Genomic DNA, 20,250 nt, shown 5'->3' with positions numbered 1-20,250 from the left:
TCCTCTAGCTTGCAGGCTCTCTCTTTCTCTCTCTCAAAAAAATAATAAATAAAATCTTTAAAAAAAAAAAAAGAAAAGAAAAGAAAAGAAAACACCAAGATTTCTTCCCAAAAGTTATCAGGTTTTCTACCTTTTCATTTTAGTTTAAGCACTTTTCATATATAGAAGTATTGAATATTTGTGAAATCGGCTGCCACTCCTGTCATTGAATATTTTTACCTTTTTGTTCCACAGACTTTCCCCATCAGCAAGATCACAGAATTATTCACCCGTAGGTTTTCTTCTAGTATTAGGATGGACACTGAAGCATGATCAAGGGTTTGCTAAGAAGACAACTGGATACTGCTAGACCAGAAAGAAACTAGCTACGACTCAGTTAAAATAGCCCCTGGTTTAAGACTATACTATTAGGGATCGTTTCTATAATTTGCTACTAGAGAAGGTTCTCTAATCATGTCAAAAACCCAAAACCATAAGGCGGAAGTGCAGTGTTCTCTTCTGAGCATGAAACTGGCTCTAGGTGTTGTTTTTGGCACTGCCTTCTGCCTTTGTAATGGTTCTTCTCCTTTGGGGCAGTAAGAGGGAGAGGACATACTCTGAGTGGTTTCTGTTGTAGTTTTTTTTTTTTTTTTTTAAGATTTTATTTATTTATTTGACAGAGAGAGAGATCACAAGTAGGCAGAGAGGCAGGCAGGGCGTGCGGGGGAGGGGAGCGGTCTCCCTGAGCAGGGGAGCCCGATGCAAAGCTTGATCCCCGGACCTGAGCCGAAGGCAGAGGCTTACCCCACTGAGCCACCCAGGTGCCCCTGTTTTATTTTTTTAAAAAGTTCCCTGATTTGACACACTGAGATTATAAAACAGATGAGCCCAATAGCTCTCACAGCCCATTTTTGCTCTCTGAGGAAGCACCATGAAGTTTATTCCTTTGTAAATGATGTGGAGTGTCTCACATCTCCCCACAAGCTCCCCAGCCCTTTGGGCCCCTGTGTTCCAGCCAAACTGATGTGCTGCAGTCTCCAGAAAATCTATGTATTCTTTCTCATCACCTGATTTTCACACATACCCCTAACTCTGGTTGGGGCATCATCATTCTGGTTATAAACTATTAGATCTGGTCTCAGTTCAAGCATCCCTTGCTCCAGGTAGCCTTTAGGACCAGCTCCTTTCCACCCACCCCCAACAGACACATGCATGGGCACACACACACAGTCCGAGTGTTGTACCCCCTTCTATGTGCTTCAAAACCACTCTTCACCTGCCCACCACAGCACCAATCTCACTGTATCATATATATTTTTCTCTCAGGACTGTCTTCCTCAAAGCATGTTCCATGAACATGCCAGTTTTGTTATCTCCTTTGACTTACACAGCATCTGACACACCATAGTTACCTAGTAAGTGTTTCAATATTCATTAAAAAAGTGAATGAAAAAAAGTAAATGAACCAAGACTGATATAACTTATATTATAAATTCTTGTGTGAATTACTAGAATATAGTATATTACTAGAATATAGTTTATTTCTGTGCTATCTATTGAAAAAGGATTAACTAGAATATAGTATATTCTAGTTAATCCTTTTTCAATAGATAGCACAGAAATAAATTCTAGTAATTCACACAAGCACAGAAATAAACTCAGTTTTGATTTTATGAGAAGTATAAAATCTGAATAAACTTGTAATTGGTAAAGGACTATTACAATGGCTATAAGAAAAAAAAAACACTTGCATTATTGTGCATCTCTATTTGTTGGACTTATTTTATCAAAATATAGATTTGGGACTTCTGCTTCCAGCCAAGATGGAAGAATAGAACCAGATCTACCCTCTCAACTAAAACCACTCTTCTGCTTCCACTACCCCAAATTAAAAGATAAAATGTTTCAAACAGTGATTTTCAAGATACCAGATATTGGGCAATAAAGGACAGTAACCGTCAAAAGACAGAAAAAACAAAACAAAACAATGAGGTGAACTCTATGACTGCCCCAAATTACTACCATGAGAGGGTATTGAGGCCATAGCCCAGGGAAAGGAAGCCAAGTGGAGCCCTATGGACTCCTGAGTTGAGCAGACAGACCTAAAAGTCTGGGGAAACCAAAGTTGCAGGAGTTCACAGAGAAGAAAATTGCATAGAGAAAAGACCCAGAAATCTGCAGAGGATTCCCTTGACTATTCAGAATATTGATCAACATATACATGTAAGGAAACTACATGAAGCTGGGGAAAGAACTGTCCAAAAGGAAGAGAGAGAGCAGCACTAATCTCATTGCACTATAGTTTTCAGTACCTACACAAGGCTGGGAGTAGTACTTGCTCCCACCAGCAGAGCTGGAAGACCCCACAATTCTCAGGGTGTTGGGTGAACTATTCTGAAGGGTCTTGCTCAGTAGGAGAAAATGGTGGCCTTTGACTTGGCATGGCTATGGCCTTGCCTAACGGATCTTAAAAGCAAGATTCAAAAGGACCAAACTGTTTACCAGTAACTTAACTACATTCCAAAACAATGCTTGAGAATACTTACAGTAATACAAACATATCCAGCACACAACAAGGAAAAATTTACAATGTCTGACATCTGGTCAGAGATTACCAGGCATGCAGCAAAGCAGAAAAATATGATCAACAGTGAGAAGGAAAATCAATTAATCAAAACCCACCTAGAATTGACACAAACATTAATATTAGACAAAAAGAATATTAAGACAATTATTATAACTGTATTCCATAATTCAAAAAGTTAAGTAAGGGGGCACCTGGGTGGCTCAGTCTTTAAGCATCTGCCTTCAGCTCAGGTCATGAACCCAGGGTCCTGGGATCAATCCCTACACTGGGCTCCCTGCTCTGCAGGAATCCAGTTCTCCTTCTCCCACTCCCCCTGTTGGTGTTCCATCTCTCACTGTGTCTTTGCCAAAAAAATAAATTAAATCTTTGAAAATATTATATATGTATGAAGTAGAAAAATTGAAAAAGACGACAAAGAACAGGTGGGAAAAACAGAAAACAAACAATAGCAAAATCATATTAATACACATTAAATGTAATACATTTCAAAGCACGTTACATGTAAATGGCCTAACACCCCAAATGAAAGGCAGAGATTTTTATCTAATTGTCAATTTTTACATACAGAAAGCCCATTGTAGATATAAAAATCCAACTAGATCAAAAGTAAAATAATGAGAAAAGATATACCTTGCTAATACCCATCAAAAGAAAACTGAAGTAGTTATGTTAATATCAAAGTATACTTCATAACAAAGAATATTACTAGGATAGAGTAACCATGTAATGATATAGGAATTGATTCATTGTTAGGATATAACAAACCTAAAAATGTATGAACCTGATAGTAGACCTTGAAACTACATGGAGAAAAAAAAAGAAAAAAATACAAAACAAAAATAGAATGCAAGGAGAAATAGAAAAATCTAAAATTATGTTTGTGTTGATCATTGATAGACTGAGTAGACACAAGATCAGTAGGAATACTGAAAGCTTGGAGCACCTGGCTGACTCTGTCAGTAGACTTTGCGTCTCTTGATCTCGGGGTTGTGAGTTTGAGCCCTACATTGGGTCTAAAGATTATTTAAATAAATAAACTTATTTTTAGGGGCACCTGGATGGCTCAGTCATTAAGTGTCTGCCCAGGGTCCTGGGATCAAGCCCTGCATCAGGCTGCCTGCTCAGGGGGAAGCCTGCTTGCCCCCTCCTACTCCCCCTGCTTGTGTTCTCTCTCTCACTGTGTCTCTCTCTGTCAAATAAGTAAATAAAATATTTTAAGAGGCAAGCAGCAGTCATTTATTTTATCTTGGGAACTGTTCTGTGTGGAGTCCATGCATGTCCATGCCTAGAAGAGATGAAGCCTCATCAGGACATGAAATGGCTGGTCACAGATGCTCCTAAGGCTGTCTGTGCTGCATTAAGAGAAGAACATATGCTTCTATCCTGTTAGCCACAAGGAAAAGGAATGCTTTCTGGCCTCTTCTGTGCAGGAGCAAATTCAGATGCTGCATGGGAAAAATGAGTCAAGGCACACCCCCTTCCATGGATGCTCATGTTCATCCAAGGGGTGGTGTGAAAGAAGGCACTGTCCCAGGTGGCTGTGGTTTACTGCACAGAAGCACTTGAAACAAACCATCACAACATTAAATTCCCTTCTGTTTGTGCAGACTGAGGTCTGACACCATGGCCACATGGCCCGGGACTGGGAGATGTGCACTGTCCTCTCAATCGTTGTGTCTGGGGGCTTGGGTCACCCATGACCCATGTGGCTGGGCCCTGAGTTCTGCAGTCCTACACGTGACAATGTTAATACTATTTCCTAGCATGGAACATTCACTCTCTGTCACTCACTGTCTAAGAACCTTAAAAGCATCACCTCAACTTATCAGTCAACAAAGATTGGTTGAGAGATGACTCAGGCCAGGAACTGGCCCTTATAAGGTAAAAATGAATACTCCTATTTTACCCAGAAGGACTTGAGGAGGTATAGAGGTTAACTGATTTGCACAATGTTCCATAGCCAGCAGGTGGCAGAGCTGGGATTCAAGCCACATCTCTCTCTAAAGCCAATGCTTGTCACCACTTGCCCTGGCACAGAATCTTAGACACGGTGCTGTGGATAACAGTGGCAAGTGGTGGTTCACAGTCTGAGAAAGATGCTACAGGCCTGTCCCTAAAGCAAGCTGCTGAAGGGAGCCTAGGGCAGGAGGACTCCAACTCACTTTGACCTGGCAAATAGCTGTCCAAAACACATCAGAGAATATTTACTTGGCCCACAAGATTCACATTGGTTCTCCCTACATTTGCCAACATCGCCCTCTCTCCAAACCTTTTCTACTAGCCTTGGTACCATGTAGCTGAGTATACCAGGGCCTTGTAGGCCACAGACCCACCCGCAGGCAGAGTCCACCCCTCACAGTCCCTGAACAACCCGACCCAGTCCCCAATAGCACAGGGCGCCTGGTGTTAGCTTTGTGGCTCTCTCTGTAACTGGTGAGCCCTGGGGGCTGACAGGAGAGCCAAGACCCTGTTGCTGCTTTCTCCTTTCACCACCTGCCTGGCCTGCTCAGGCTTCAGGACCAGGTTTCTGCCTTGCTTTCCTGGATGAGTCATGTGGCTCTGCTGTCCTGCAGACCTGACTCATCTACCTGTCTGACCACCAGTCCCACCACCACTCAGCTCTGGTCAGGAGCTAAGGCCCGAGCCCAGTGTCCCTCAGCTGCCTCCCGCCCACATGCCCAGGTGGTGGGCATCTCACTCCAAGTCAGACAGACCTCCTGGAATCATTACACTCCACCCACAAATGCCTAGCCTAGTCTCCACCTGCCTTTCTTTCCAAAGCATTTGGAAATAAGGAATAAAGTTTACCTCTGTGGAGGTAAACTGAGCAAACACAACCGTTGATTGCAAAAATCAATGGATGCTGGGCCTGTGGGATCCCACTCTGACTGGATGTGATCCAGAGCTAAAAAAACAAAATGCCAATGAGAAGACAGATGGGTCAATAATGGAAGGTTAGGAATAGGTATGCTCCCAAGACCTGTGTTGGCAGTGTCAATCTGATCTCTGGAAATAGGGCAGTTTGACCAAGAAAGAACCTGACCCTGCCTTATTCCCTTGGCTGGGTTATCTTCTAGGGAAAAGAGTGTATCTGTCCTAACATTATTATTGAATTCATCTAAACAATTCCCTTTGCTCCAACTCTAAGCTCACTAAATAACCTTTTGGTAATAATACAGTACCAATACAGTCAGAATACAATTCTGCTTTTTGCATAGCCCATCTAATAATAGGAAACCATGTGTTGTCCTGGTCAGGTGGACCATAAGGTTTTTCACTGAAAATCTGTAAGCAGTTATTCTAGCCTCATGCATTAGCCTATTGTGAGCTTGGGAAGGTGCATCAGAACTCCCAAGTGTGATTAAATCTGAAGGAAAATATAAGTCCTGCAAGACAGACAACCAGCCCCTGGTCATTGGTAGGCTTGCCCTGGGTGATGTTCACCTCGTGAGAATCGGTGATCTTTCCCATTTTGATCTCGAACCACCTGCACTCACCAGCTTGGAGCCCTCTGGAGACCACTGGCAGCCGGAGGAAGTCCAAGTTGTCCAGGCTCCTTGGCCTTAGTGACCTGGATTTGCCTGGGGTCTCAAGAGGCTTGAGATTGATGCATGGGTCATCAACTAGGGCCAGGTGTGCCAGTGTGACGCAGAAATGGTGTTCTGGGCCCTGGTGCACCATGGGGAGTCCCTACCAGGGCACAGCCCTCATGTGCACTCTCACAATCAACGCAGACTTCCTCCTCGGGGGTCCTGCAGTGCATTTTGAACAGTCCCTCACGGGAGAGATAATAATAACAGTACCACACACTGGCCTAGAGATTTTGTGTACTAAGCACTTAACAAATCCTTTCATTTGTGATTTATACCTTTCCTGTGTAGAAAAACAAGTATTTTTAGCTTTGCTTTGCAGTTGAGAACACTTGGGCTTAGGGAAAGTCAATGACTTGCTCAAGGTCACCTTGTTCATAGTACTGAAATCTGCACCTGACCTTGACCCAAAGGACAGCAAGCCCCAGGCTTCCCCACACAGAGAACTGCTGCTCAGCCAGACGGGCTCTCAGGACAGTGTCTACATATCAGTAGGTCAGCCTGGGTCGTGCGCCAACCCTGAGAACAGACCACAGATGCACGTGCCCGCTGGGGATGCAACGAGGACCCCGCTCAGCCCAGGGCTCCATGTTACGGCCCCAGCTGATGCAGATTTACAACTTGCTTCCTGCCTACACTCACAGGCACATATGTAAATAGACCTTCTCCAAGACTTCTCTGGACAGAATTTTGTATTCAGACAGGGCTTCCTTGGGCCCGTATTTACCTTGAGTGTCTGGGGCACCCCTGTGGCAACAAGACCTGATTAGAACAATGCTTCCGACAAGCACTGTAATGATCACTGGCTCCGCCCAACCCAAGGAGATAACAGAGGAAGATGGCCACGCATGCGCCAAAGCAGCTTTCTGATCATCCAAAGCATACCAACACCCACGAACACGCAAGTGCACTTACCATTCCAACGCCTTGCTCTGTCCCTGAGATCTGCAGCCTCTCTACCCTCTTCTGAATCTCCCCCACCCTGCAGCACTCTCAGACCTCCCGAGACAAGACATCATCCCCTGGATGTCCCTGCAGGACAGGACAGGCCTGGAGTAATTTTCTCTGGTGAAATGTCAGGTCTGTGTCAGCTCAATGAAGAGCTTTCACAGGCCTGATTTTGTGTCATAATAGCCCTAGAGGAGGTGGCTATAATTATGCTCACCTGCAGAGAAGACTGAGGCCAGCATATGCTGAGAAGCAGCAGAATCTGGATTCTGGAAATAGGGAGATAGGGCAGAGAGTCAGACTCCTGGGAAAGGAAGGGAAGGAAAAGAAGGGGAAGGGGAGGGGAGGGGAAGAGAGAGGAGTGAGGGGGAGGGGAGGGGAGGGTACTCCCACTTCTGAAGTTCCTGCAAGTAAGTGCACGATGGCTGCCCCTGGTCCATTTAGTACCTCCAAGTACTATTCACTAACTAAAAGGAGAAGGGGCAGCAAGATTGCTGGACACAGCATCGGAGCCTGTGACAGAATGAGACCTAGACAGCCCCAAGTGCTCCCTGGGTGGCAGCCATCGGTGGCTCTGCTCCAGGCCATTTTCTTATATTGTCCCTTGTGTTTCTCTAAATAACCCTGTCAGGTGAGCTATGATGTCCATCTTGGAGATAAGGAAGCCAAGGCTCAGAGAAGGTGCCCAGAGCAAAGCTTAAGTGGCTGGGAAGACACAGTTCCACCTGTCCCGAGGTTCTGGGATCTTCCCGTGCCCTCAGGAGAGGCGGGGGTACATGCCAACCTCCTGCCTGCCCACACTGGCTCCCATCTCAGAGCACCACCCCAGCAGCCCCAGGGGCTAGATCCCAGAGAGCCTCTGCCTGGACAGGGGGGACCCTGCCACCACAACACTAGAAGGTTGTCTGCATGGAACACCAAAAAACACACGTGGTTAAATCAGCCACATTTGTTATGAGACATTTTGCTGATTCTGCTATGAGGTGCATTTCCCAAGAAATATGTGCATGTGCATCTTTTCCACTCTCTCTCTCCTTCTTTCTTTCTCACACACTCACATACACATACTTCTGCACAGTATTCTATTTCTGGGCATTTCCTTTCGCCTGGTCTAACGCTATTCTGCCCCAATTGGTTCTTCTTCCCACTCTAGCCCGAGATTTTTCTTTGAACCCCAAAGTAACCCTCTTTGTTCCCAGGACAACATCAACTCCCCAGCCCGCCCAATAGTCCCTTCGTACATACATACACCCACTGCCCGGTACCACCCCCGCATGGCTACAAAACACTTCCAATGCAGATAAGTGCAAAATACCCAGCAGATTCTGATGTCTTGAAAAATAATATAAAACATCTCACTGATAATTTTTTACTGATCATATGTTGAAATGATAATATTTTAGATTGTCAAATGTATATTATTAAAATGATTTCACTTATTTTTTCTTTATTTTTCTAAATATGGCTACTATGAAAATTAAAATCACATGTGTGGCCCACATACTATTTTAATTGAGCAGAACTCTTCTAAACCCCATTTATCTCTCTGGCCTCGCCTTTCCCCCAGCCTCAGCCCCGTTCTCCAGTCCTATAGAACTGCCTTCATCTCCCCCAGAGGCTAGGCTGTTTCTGCTCCGGGCCTTCGCTCACGTGATTTCTCTGCTCGAGACACCTTTCCCGACAGTCTACCCGAACAACACCTTCCCGTTGCTCAAATCTCATCTCAAGAATTGCCCACCCTGACAAACGCCCCATTCCTCCCCTGGCCCCTGCAGTTCTGGGTGGAGATATCCCACCCTTCTTTCTTACATGGGTAAAGTGTCCATGGCAGCCCAGACGGTGTCTGAAACATGTCTATGTGACCTCAGCTTCTAGCAGAGTGCCAGTGACTGGCTCTTAAGTGGGTGAATGAATGACCAATACAAAGGCGTTTGGATCTCAGCCTCCAGCCCCAGCTGCCATCCTGGTTCCCCAAACTCCAGAGTTCCCCCTCCTTCCAATAGTTCTCAAGCACCTGCACCTACATCCTTTGGAAGAGGCCCCTGCCTCGTTATGGCTCCTGGGGCTGAAGGGCATCTCCCCCTTGGCCCCTCTCCAAATGACTATAGTCTTGGATGATGTGGGTATAGGTGATTTAGCCTAGATGTGAGTCCTCTTCCAAGGGCAGTCTTATGCTTTCAACTTCAAGTTACCTCTTTGGAAGGGCTCAGCTGAAGCAGGGGCTGTCCTGCAGGACATGGACGCAACATTCCGGGTTGTACTTTCAACTCCCCTAGATGAGCTCCCAGCTGTCTTGAGGGAAGCCCCCAAAGGAAGCAGCTTTATGTCCCCTCTTCATTCCAGAGCTCGACTAAATCCCTAATGGCCTGATTCTGAATGGCTCTCCCCCAATTCAGCGTACTCAGATGTGGGGTCCGTGCTCCTCCAACGCAGTGTCAAAAGCAGCTCCCAGTTCGGCCTATCATAGAAACAGCACAGGGTTTGAGAGCCAACATGACTGTTGAGAAAACTCAGTCCCCCAGCGGGCACAGCAGGAGTGGCTCATTCACAGCAGCTCAGACCTTCAAACTAGAACTCCATCCATCACTGCCTCCTGCCGTGAGAAAGCCCCAAACCTGAGCTCCAGGACTGGCACTTCCTGGAGTCTCATGGATGATGATCAGCAGGTACCTTTGTCCTTAGGCCTTTGCAGGAAATGTGCCTCATTCTAACATTCATTCTCAAATAGGAGTCTAGACTAGGGGGGAAAAACTCGATCTTCATTGATTGTACCTAATAGAGAGAGGTTAATTTGTAGTCTTTGCCCTTAGCTATTACCAAAGAAAATAGAAAAGATTCATTTTCATATTTGTGATGGGTAGCAAAAACTAAAAAACAAAACAAAACAAACAAACAAAAAAACACAAAAAACAGCTTCAGCTTTTTTCCCCTCCTCACTCTCTTTTAAAAAAATATGACTGTTGGGTCTTAGGAAATGAATGACCATAAAGTCCATTAAAATAGGTGAGACAAGTGCTCAGTTATGTATTTAGTTCACAATAAAAAAACAACAGCCCCCCTGTTAATAAATTAACATTATATGTTAATTTAAAAATTTAAAAAAATTTAAAAGCAGCCCAAAAAACCTTGGGAAAAAAAAAAAGGAAAATCGGGGGCACTTGGGCTTGGTCGGTGGCTAAGTGTCCAACTCTTTTTTTTTTTTTTTTTTAAGATTTTATTTATTTATTTGACAGAGAGGGAGAGATCACAAGTAGGCAGAGAGGCAAGGCAGAGAGAGAAAGGAGGAAGCAGGCTCCCTGCTGAGCAGAGAGGATGCAGGGCTTGATCCCAGGACTCTGGGATCATGACCTTAGCCAAAGGTAGAGGCTTAACCCACTAAGCCACCCAGGCACCCCTAAGTGTCCAACTCTTGATTTCGGCTCAAGGTCATATTCTCAGGGTCATGAGATCAAGCCTCCTGTGGGACTTCGTGCTGGGTGTCGGGAGCTGACTTAAGATTCTTTCTCTCCCTCTGCAAACCCCCCTTCTTTGAAAAAGAAAAGAAAAGAAGAGGAAAGAAAAAAGAAAAGAAAAGAAAATTTTATCGCAAGGTGGAAAAGAATACTGTTCTGAAAATCATATTAAAAATGAAAAAAAAGGTAAATAATCCTCTGAAAACATTCTTCTAAAATGCAGACTCACCATTCTGAGAAAGAATTTTGTATTTAGGACAAAATTTTAATTTTGTTTAATTCTTTAGGCAAGAAGTTGATTAAAGTAAACACCAGCCAACTGAAATTAATGAAAGATATTCGCACACCCCTGGTTTTTGATGAGTTGAAAATAGAACATGCAAGACCCCTGTGTTATCGGTGCCATCGGAGAATAACAGAGGAAGGATGGAGTCAGCATGAAAGGTCATTCTGCAGGGAGAAGGGGAGGGCTTCAGTGGAAGCAGGATGCAGGGATCCCCAGAGACTTTGGGAGGTACTGGACTTCCCATAGTTCCTGGGATGGGGCAGGCAGATAAGCTATTACAATCAAACATGGAAAGAAAATGTAAGCCTGGCAGGCTGTATAGTGCCAGGACTCTGAGGTTGCAAATCTTGAGTCGACCTCACTTAAAATCCTACGTACATGGAACACCTGGGTGGCTTACTCAGTTAAGCGCCTGACTCTTGGTTTCAGCTCAGGTCACGCTCTCAGGTTTGTGAGATTGAGTCCTGTGTCCGGCTCCCTGCTCAGGAGGGAGTCTGCTTGAGATTCTCTCTCTCCCTTTCCCACTTCCCTGACCCCCCAAAACAAAAAAATAAATCCTTAAAAACAACAACAACAACAAAAACCTACCCTGCAATTCCTATGGTCCCTCTCTGGACTGGATGTTTTTGTCACCACCTCCCAAATTCATATGTTGGAATCCTAACCTCTAAGGTGATGGTAATAGAAGGTGGGGCTTTGAGAGGTAGTTAAGTCAAGAGGGTGGAATCCTCATGGTCGGATCAGTGCCCTTATAAGAAAAGACTGGAGAGCACTTTGTTCTCTGTTCAAGGGAGAGACACACCATGTGAGAACCTGAGATGTCCAGGAAGGGAACATTTACTAAGAACCCAACCATGCTGGCACCCTGATCCTGGGCTTCTAGCCTCCAGAACTATGAGAAAATAAATTTGTGTTGTTTAAGCCCCCCAGCCTGTGGTGTTTGTTACAGCAGCCCAAGCTGATCAAGACATATCTGATCACAGTTTCCATCCCAGAGGGGCCCCCTCGTTCTCTTTTGTGTGGTCATGGCTATTGGTACTTGTAGACACCATTAGTTCCATTGGTTGGCTGACCTAATCTTCACCCCACTCCCTTTTCCCCTGGTTCCCTTCCAGTAAGGGTGGCATGTAGCAGAAATTGATAGGATTGTTGCTCCCAGGAAGCTGTGGTTCCTGATGAAAAGGCAGTGGCCCACCCTTTGTCCATCTTCTTCTACTACTCCCTGCCTGGAACATGGGAAATTTGCAAGGACAAACAAAAAGACAAATACAAAAGACAACAGACCAGGGATGCCAGAAAGGAAAGATAAGAGAAGCATAGCTGGGTTTTTTGTTTGTAGGTTTTGTTGGGGTTTTTTTGGTGTTTTGGGGGGAAAAAATCATGTGCTGTGTGTTGAAAGGACTGTAAGTCAGATATTCTGTCATTTGCAGCTAGAAGAATTTCTAACAGATAGAGTGCCACCCTCTAGAGCACTGGACGACATTCTTTAATTTATCAAATTCTTTTGAGTCTTTCAGGGATGAAAGCCCAAAGGAAGACAGTCTTGCTCACTATAGTCTGTTTAACCCCTCTAGGGACAGCATGGGGTTGGCCATGGCCAGTGGACCATGAATTGTGCTTTGGTGTCCAGGTAATTATTTCCCCCAAAAAAGAGTCTTAGGAACTCTAAGAATGCTTCCTCTATTTTACTTTAAGATTCATGATACCACTTATGGTGTCTGAGTCATTGGGAATGGGAATGAAGAAATCAACTACAGTTGCCCTATATAGAGCCCCCAAAGCCAGACTTCTCTTGTCCTAGGGAGTCTGGAGAGACTGATGGAGACACACACTGTCTTCCAGGGAGACTTGTACCTGAGAGTACCTTTTGAGTCATCACACCATTGGTATAGGGAGAAGCTACATAATCTCTACACAAACGGGACTCCTTTCTCAGACACACACTTCCGTAAGGTCTGCCTGAGCAGGCAAAGGAGAATTCCAAGTGAAATGCCAGGAGGCTGCTTGGGGTTGGGTGTCACAGGCAAGAGAAAGGGACGTGGGGACCAATGGTGAATAATGCAATCTGACAGACCCAGCCCTGCCTTGATTCTGGGAAGAGAAAAGTGGATGGGGGCCTGAATACACGAGCTTCTCTGCCTTCTGGGGACCATGTTAATCAGTCCTCTGTGGTCACATTCATGCCTCATCCATTGGAAAATTTAGACCCAATGCAAATCTCAGTTAAGTCCAAATTTAAGCCTATTCTTTGAGAACTGGTTTCCAATAGATGATTTTTGAACTGTTTCAGACCGGCGAGAAAAAGGTTAGTATTTCTTCTCTAACGCTGTTCACAGAATTTCAGGCAAAGTGATTTCATACCTGTCTCTCACTTGAGACTTTAAAAAAGAACAAGGAGAAGTAGCCCTCCCCCCATCTCACCCCCGCAAACCTCCATTAAACTAGAGCACATTTCAATCTATGCATTGATGACGAGGACGAATACATTTTCTGCCACACCGATGTAGTTAAATTTCTAGCCCTTATTTTTAACCCAGCACCATTTCAGAATCAATTTCTATGGAGAGAGAATACCTGGACATTTAAATCCATCAAAAAGGAGTAAATGAGCATTTCAGATACATCTATCAAGAAGAAATGCCCCTTCTCCCCATCATTGTGGGGCTTTGTCAGTCGCCTGTCAGATGAATGTCCGTGTAAGTGTTTATTAATCACTCTTGCGCTCGCTGATGGGCCTGAACACTTTGTTCCTCTACGTCTCTGACATGTACAAAGTATGCGGTAGGTTTCTTCTATCTGTCTCTTGAGCACGGTTGCTTACTTTGTTAAAGTTAATTTCCACTCATTTCTGGCTTTGATGGGAAGATTCCTTTATCAATTCAATTCATGTGTGTTGTCTGCAATCAAAGCAATATTGTCTGCTAATGTGAGCTATATTCCATGCTCTCTCTCCATTTTATGCTAACGCCTTCCTTCTGCCGGTCCTGCACTGGAGAATTTGGGGAAGAGGCTGCCTCCCTGGCCTTCACAGACAGGCTGTGGTGCTGGCTGAACTGGCAGCCATTTTCCCCTCCCGGAATTGCCTGGTTTAGAGAAATGATGAACTCTCATTCCCAGGAATCATCTGGATCGAAAGACAAGACAGACAAGATGGTGGCAAAAAGAAGGTAGTGGGAGATAGGTAGTGGCAATTTCCTACTCCCACCACTATCTGTAGGATCCAGTCTTATTCTGAAATTCACCAGCCTTTCTACTAGACCTTTACACTATACCTCTATGCCCACGAGATTCAGTATCTCCCCAACACATACTTTTGTGCATTCTATCATGCCACCCTTCCCAGCTTCTCTCTCTTCCCCATCTCATCCACCCATTTGCACCCTGTTAACTTAAGTCCTACTCTTCCTCTAAGACCCCCCGTGAGCCTCCCCTCCCTTTTCCTGCCCCAGGGTAGTGAGAGCTCTTCTCTGGATGTTTCTGGAATAGAACTTTTACCAAGATGCTAGCTGGGGAAGTGGAGTCAGGCAGACCCACATCTGAATCTGACTCAGGCAAAGAGCTGTATGGCCCTGTACATCTCTGAATCCCTGTGCAAGTATTTCCATAAAGAAAAAGGGTGAAATATAAGCTATCTTAGAGAGCTGTTGTGAGGATTCATAGCAACTTAGGTAACCCACCTATCACAGTTCCCAGCTGGCGGGGCAGCCCAGTTAAGTGGGAGCTGTGACTATAAATCCCAACTAGATGACAAGCCCCTAGAAGGAAGTGTGGTCCACATGGTGCTTTTCTGCACTGCAGAGTATCGAAAGTTAAACCCACCTAATTCAGGCTCCCTTGCAGCCAAGGTTCAGGTTATATAAAAGGTTTTTCAATATTTGGAAGCCAGAAGTGAGGGGAGTCTGGTCAAGAACTATGAAGGGTTTGAGGTTTTACTCTGCATGCAAGCTAACAAGTTAGTCCACCGCAGTACAGAGATGCTGGGAGGAGACACGAGACCCCTGGGTCTGAGACAAGGACTTATTACCAACAGCACAGCAGTAGCCGGAATGTCAGCATTTTCTTGTGCTGGTTCCTCAAGCCCCAGCTCCCCCAGGGACTGGAAGAGAATGCTACCTCTATCCCCAAAGCTATTTTTTATGCAAGCAGCCTTGAAAAGACAGTCGAGTACATCTCCATAGTGTGCAGACACAAGAGACCCATGGAAAATTGTCTCCCTACAAGCCTATCTTCCTGCTGCCAGCTGCTGCTCTAGCAAGAATGGTCATGGAGATCGGGGGGGGGGGGGGGGTCCCTACATAGCTTTCCAGTGTCTGATCACTAGCTTTGTAGTGTCAGAGGAAATGATAGAAACAGCAAGTCCCTAACACCAGACCATAGCTATGACTGTGACATACTTTAGTTTCCCACTGTTCCTGTTGCAGCATCCTGGCTCTCTTCTTGATTGTGGCAGGCTAGTAAGGCAATTTTGAGTCTCTTGAAGGCCTAGCCCAGAGTTTACTTCCCATCCCTCCTGTAAACATGTGCTAAATTCTTCCCTGACTGCATAAAATAGCTGGAGTGGGTTCTGCTTCCTGCACTGACTAACATAAGCCTGGACTAAACCTCGTTGTTCTCCAAAGCTTCAATGCCTTCCACTAGAAACTTCTGAGGATGGTGAAGATGGTGGTGATCATGGTGTTGGGATGATGACGACAATTAGAAGGGAATGGAGAAGGAGGAGGTTGAGGAAAAGAGGAATAAAGCAGGAAAAAAGAGAATTAAGGGGGGGAATAATCTTCATTATGTTTCTCCCTCTTTCCCCACCAAAATACACACATTGTCCAAAAAGAAAAGCAAGCTCTTTGAGTCTCTATCTACTAAAAATATTAAAAGAAGCATACATACTCATTACTGCAACCCTGCTGTCACCAATTAGAGCTCTTGTTTGGTGTGGTTTTTATTTATTTATTTTTAAAGATTTTATTTATTTTATTTGACAGAGATTACAGGTAGGCAGAGAGGCAGGCAGAGAGACAGAGGAGGTAGCAGGCTCCCTGCTGAGCAGAGAGCCTGATGCAGGGCTGGATCCCAGGACCCTGGGATCATGACCCGAGCTGAAGGCAGAGACTTTAACCCACTGAGCCACCCAGGCGCCCCTGGTGTGGTTTTTAAATGTACATCATTGGGGCGCCTGGCTGTTAATCAGTTAAGCCTCTGGGCTCAGGTCATGGTCTTGGGGTCCCGGAATCAAGGCCCACATCAGGCTCCCTGCTCAGTGGGGAGTCTGCTTCTCCCTCTGCCCCCTGCCCATGTTCTCTCTCACTATCTCTCTCTCTCTCTCTCTAATAAGTAAATAAAATCTTTAGAAAAATAAATGTAGGGCACCTGGGTGGCTCAGTCGTTAAGTGTCTGCCTTTGGCTCAAGTCATCATCCCAGGGTGTTGGGATTGAGCCTGCATCAGGTTCCCAGCTTAGCGGGGAGCCTGCTTCTCTCTCTCCCTTTGCCTGCTGCTCCCCATGCTTATGTTCCCTCTCTCGCTGTGTCTCTCACTGTCAAATAAATAAATATTTTTAAATTTTTTAAAAAATAAATAAAATTTAAAAATAAATGTACATCTTCCTCTTATTGTTCTGTGACACATGGGACTTTCTCAGCTGCTCTCACAGGGGCCGCTCATATCCTCGGTTGGATCAGAGAGAAGCCAGATCTCAGCAGAACATTCCTCAGTCACCAAGCTATTCTCATACCTGCCCCAGCATCTCACAGGGGATGGAAAAGGAAGGAAAAGCCTGTGTTTGGGGCCTAAATCATGGTATAGGGACTCTTCCTGGAATGGGAGTTCTGGCTGACTGACTCACACCCAACAAGGTTTTGTTCAGTGTCTGGGGCCCTCCACTGTGGTCTGCCCCCTAACTGTGGCCCAGAATGCTCATCCCTGGTCCTGTGAAGTTACTTCTGGAAGGACATCTCTCAGAACTGCCTTCTGACTTGTCCACCCTCTGGGCTGCCCTCTGCCATCCCAGAGCTCTACTCAGGGTCTGGCACAGGCGTTTGCCTTTCCTACACCATACAGGAGCTGAGCTCTGGGATTTCCAGAAATCGCCTGTATGATACATGTGTATGTCAATAGCTGCTAACATTTATTGGGTACTTACTAGGTGACAGGCACAGTACCACCTGATGGGGGGGAGGGGTTAATTCACTTCAGTCCCCCCAACAGTTCTACAAAGCAGGCACTGTTATGAGCCCTGATTCACCGATATGGCAACTGGGACTCAGAAAATTAAGAACTACAAAAATAAAGCAACATGCACCGCCAGATCATAGCCGGATGTCTTCCGAGGTCCTCTCCTAACAACTCTGTTACCCTGCTCAATGTAGGAACTCAGTGAACATTTGTTCAACAGATTAGAACAAGAATGGCAGAAATTGCTGATTTTCCCCCATTACCCACTCTTCCTTTTTTTTTTTTTTTTTTTTTTTTTTTTAAAGATTTTATTTATTTATTTCACAGAGAGAGATCACAAGTAGATCACAAGTAGACAGAGAGGCAGAGAGGCAGGCAGAGAGAGAGAGAGAGAGAGGGAAGCAGGCTCCCTGCTGAGCAGAGAACCCGATGTGGGGCTCGATCCCAGGACCCCGAGATCATGACCTGAGCCGAAGGCAGCGGCTTAACCCACTGAGCCACCCAGGCACCCCCCCACTCTTCCTTTTATCTTAGAAATTACCGCCACTACCATCCAAGCTTTTAGCTGAGCCCCTGCCTACTTGGTTACTTCTCCATGCCTCAGTTTCCACATCTGTGAATTAGAAATAATAATAGTTACCTATGTCAAGTATATGATCTCTCAGTCATGTAGATTACTAACCAGAAACTGTCCCCAACTATCATATCTGACCAGTAAAATACATATTTTAAATTTCTAACTTATAATTCATTTTAATGACTGAGACTTAAATAAGTTAGTACCTATCCTTAGCATGTAAGCATTAAATTCTGGTCCATCAATTTCATTAAACTGAATACCATTTGGTGAGCCTGTCCCAACAAAGAATTAAGGAACTCCAGAAAAGTCTCAACCCTTTAGACTGTCATAAAAAAGAATTATAATCTATTTTAACAATAAAATGAGCCACTTGTTAGGAATATAAAATCCGTATTTTCTTAGTCACATATTGTAGTTTGAGACAATTCTGGTTAGTAATGTACTTAACTTGGTTTTTAAAATATTTATATTTTAAAAATATTTTTAAATATTAAAATATTGATTAATTAATTAATTAAAATATTTTAAAATATTTTAGAGGGGTGCCTGGGTGGGTCAGTAGGTTAAGCCTCTCCCTTTGGTTCAGGTCATGATATCAGGGTCCTGAGATCAAGGCCCAAGTTGGGCTCTCTGCTCAGCAGGGAGCCTGCTTCCCTCCTCTCTCTGCCTATTTGTGATCTCTCTCCAATTGACCCCTAAAGGTATACTCATAGGGGAAATATCTATTTCCACCATTGTCTTCCTAAAGTGCTGTGTGGAACCAATCAGCAGGCCAGCTTGATGAACCTTCTGCGTTTCTACAGAACTCAGTCCTCTCAGTGCTAAGGGTAGTACACATATTTTGAACCCATCACAGGATCAGGAAATAGAGAAAAAGAAACCAGGAAGTTTAGATGGATAATCTTAGAACCTACCCCTTTAATGATGTCTTAGGATGAGGTGGGAATGAGTAAGGCAGTGTTAGCACCCTGCACGGGGGGCCACTTGCAAACGAATGGGAGGCCCTGCCAGAAGTTTGTCACAAGGAGTGAAGTTTCTGCAGGGTCAGGAGTCTTATCAAGAGGTCCAAAGACAAGATGATAAGTTGGAGAGATTCTCAGGCTGTTCCCAATTTGTGCTTTGATCTTTAATCAGTAACAAAAGCAGAGGGAGGTACTTGTGTCTGGGATACAAACTAGACAAGACAGAAGTGATGTCTTCTTGCTGTCCTCGATTAGAGCCAGCTAAGATTCACTCCAAGACGTTAGCTGATATGAACTGCCGCATGGTATTAGCCTTTACTTAATAGCTGGAGAAGCAAAAGAAAGTGACTTTTCTTAGGGATTAAGCTTATTCACTAATTCTGCATTATTAGATGGAAATAGGATTTCTCTCTGAGACATAAGGTCTACTCAGGGAAAATCCACCATTAAACAATTCCCTGTGAAGGGATACCTGCAGGGCTCAGTTGGTTAAGCGACTGCCTTCCGCTCAGGTCATGATCCCATCCAGGGTCCTGAGATCCGAGCCCTGCATCAGGGTCCCTGCTCCGTGGGGAGTCTGCTTCTCCCTCTGCTCCTCCCCGGCCCCCTGCTCCGTGCTCTCTCCCTCTCTCTCAAATAAATAAATAAAATTTCCTTTAAGAAATTTAAAAAGTAAACAGTTCCCTGTGGATGCTAACTGTTCAATTTTCTTTCCTTTTTACAGGGCCTGCTATACTGGAGACATTCACCTGGTACTTTACACAGAGATCTGTACAGTTATAATTACTCAAGTAATTGATGACATATGCAATGTTCTTTGTGGGAATTAAGAACCAGGGTTCTTGGGTGACTGGGTGGCTCAGTCAGTTAACCACCTGCCTTCAGCTCAGGTCATGATCTCAGGGTCCTCGGATCAAGCCCCACTTTAGGCTCCTTGCTCATTGAGGAGCTTGCTTCTCCTCTGCTTGTGCTTGCTTTCTGTCTCTCTCTTGCTCACTCCTCTCTGTGTCAAATAAATAAAATCTTCAAAAAAAGGAAAAAAAAAAAAAGAAGAAGAAGAACCAGGGTTCTTGAGGATGAGGAGCACTAGCCAAATGGTGAGGACACTAACCTTTGGAATCATATATGACCTCAAGACATGGTGGTCCCTTGGCTTCTCTGTGCCTCTACCCTTCTCAATGCCAAGGTAGAAATACTCAGTCCCCTCCAGGGTTCAGGGCACCACTAAAACAATCCCAGAGCAGTTCCTGCAAGAACTGAGGGGTCTTGATGGTAGCCTTTCTCTGAGAAACCGGCTCTTCCTCTTGCTCCTTCCTACCATTCCAAGTATAACGAGGACACAGCCATCATCAGTCACCTGCTCACCGTGTCTCTGTGAAATTGCTACCCCAAGTATGGAGTAAAACTGGGGCCATGTTAGGGGAGGTGGAACTGGCAGTGACGGTCACAGGAATCCATAGGGTTTTTTAAACCAATCTGCTCTGAGCTCTATGACATACCACAGATTTTCAGCCCTAAACAAATTCTCTGCTCTTTCTCTTCTAGTGGCTTGTTTTTGCTTTTTTTGAGACAGGGTCGGGGGGAGGTATGTTTTCAACCCAAAGGCTTTCAGAGAATGGGACCCTGGGAGCAGAGATGTGTCCTGGGTTTGTTCTGGTAACAATGGGGAAAGAGGAGTGAGTGCAGGGAGACCTGAGCA

General features: G+C 44.9%; 1 non-coding gene across 1 annotated transcript; it reads left to right on the top strand.

The window, feature by feature from the left end:
* Window positions 1-395: 395 nt before the first annotated feature.
* LOC131814248 (small nucleolar RNA U3) lies at window positions 396-605 on the top strand. The gene has a single exon (XR_009347233.1). It is a non-coding gene; the product is annotated as a small nucleolar RNA U3 (small nucleolar RNA).
* Window positions 606-20,250: the final 19,645 nt, after the last annotated feature.

The sequence above is a fragment of the Mustela lutreola genome, chromosome 13, assembly GCF_030435805.1.
Source record: "Mustela lutreola isolate mMusLut2 chromosome 13, mMusLut2.pri, whole genome shotgun sequence".
Classification (NCBI taxonomy): domain Eukaryota; kingdom Metazoa; phylum Chordata; class Mammalia; order Carnivora; family Mustelidae; genus Mustela; species Mustela lutreola.
The sequence above is the reverse complement of the archived record's forward strand: the minus strand, read 5'-3'. Positions and strand labels throughout refer to the sequence as shown.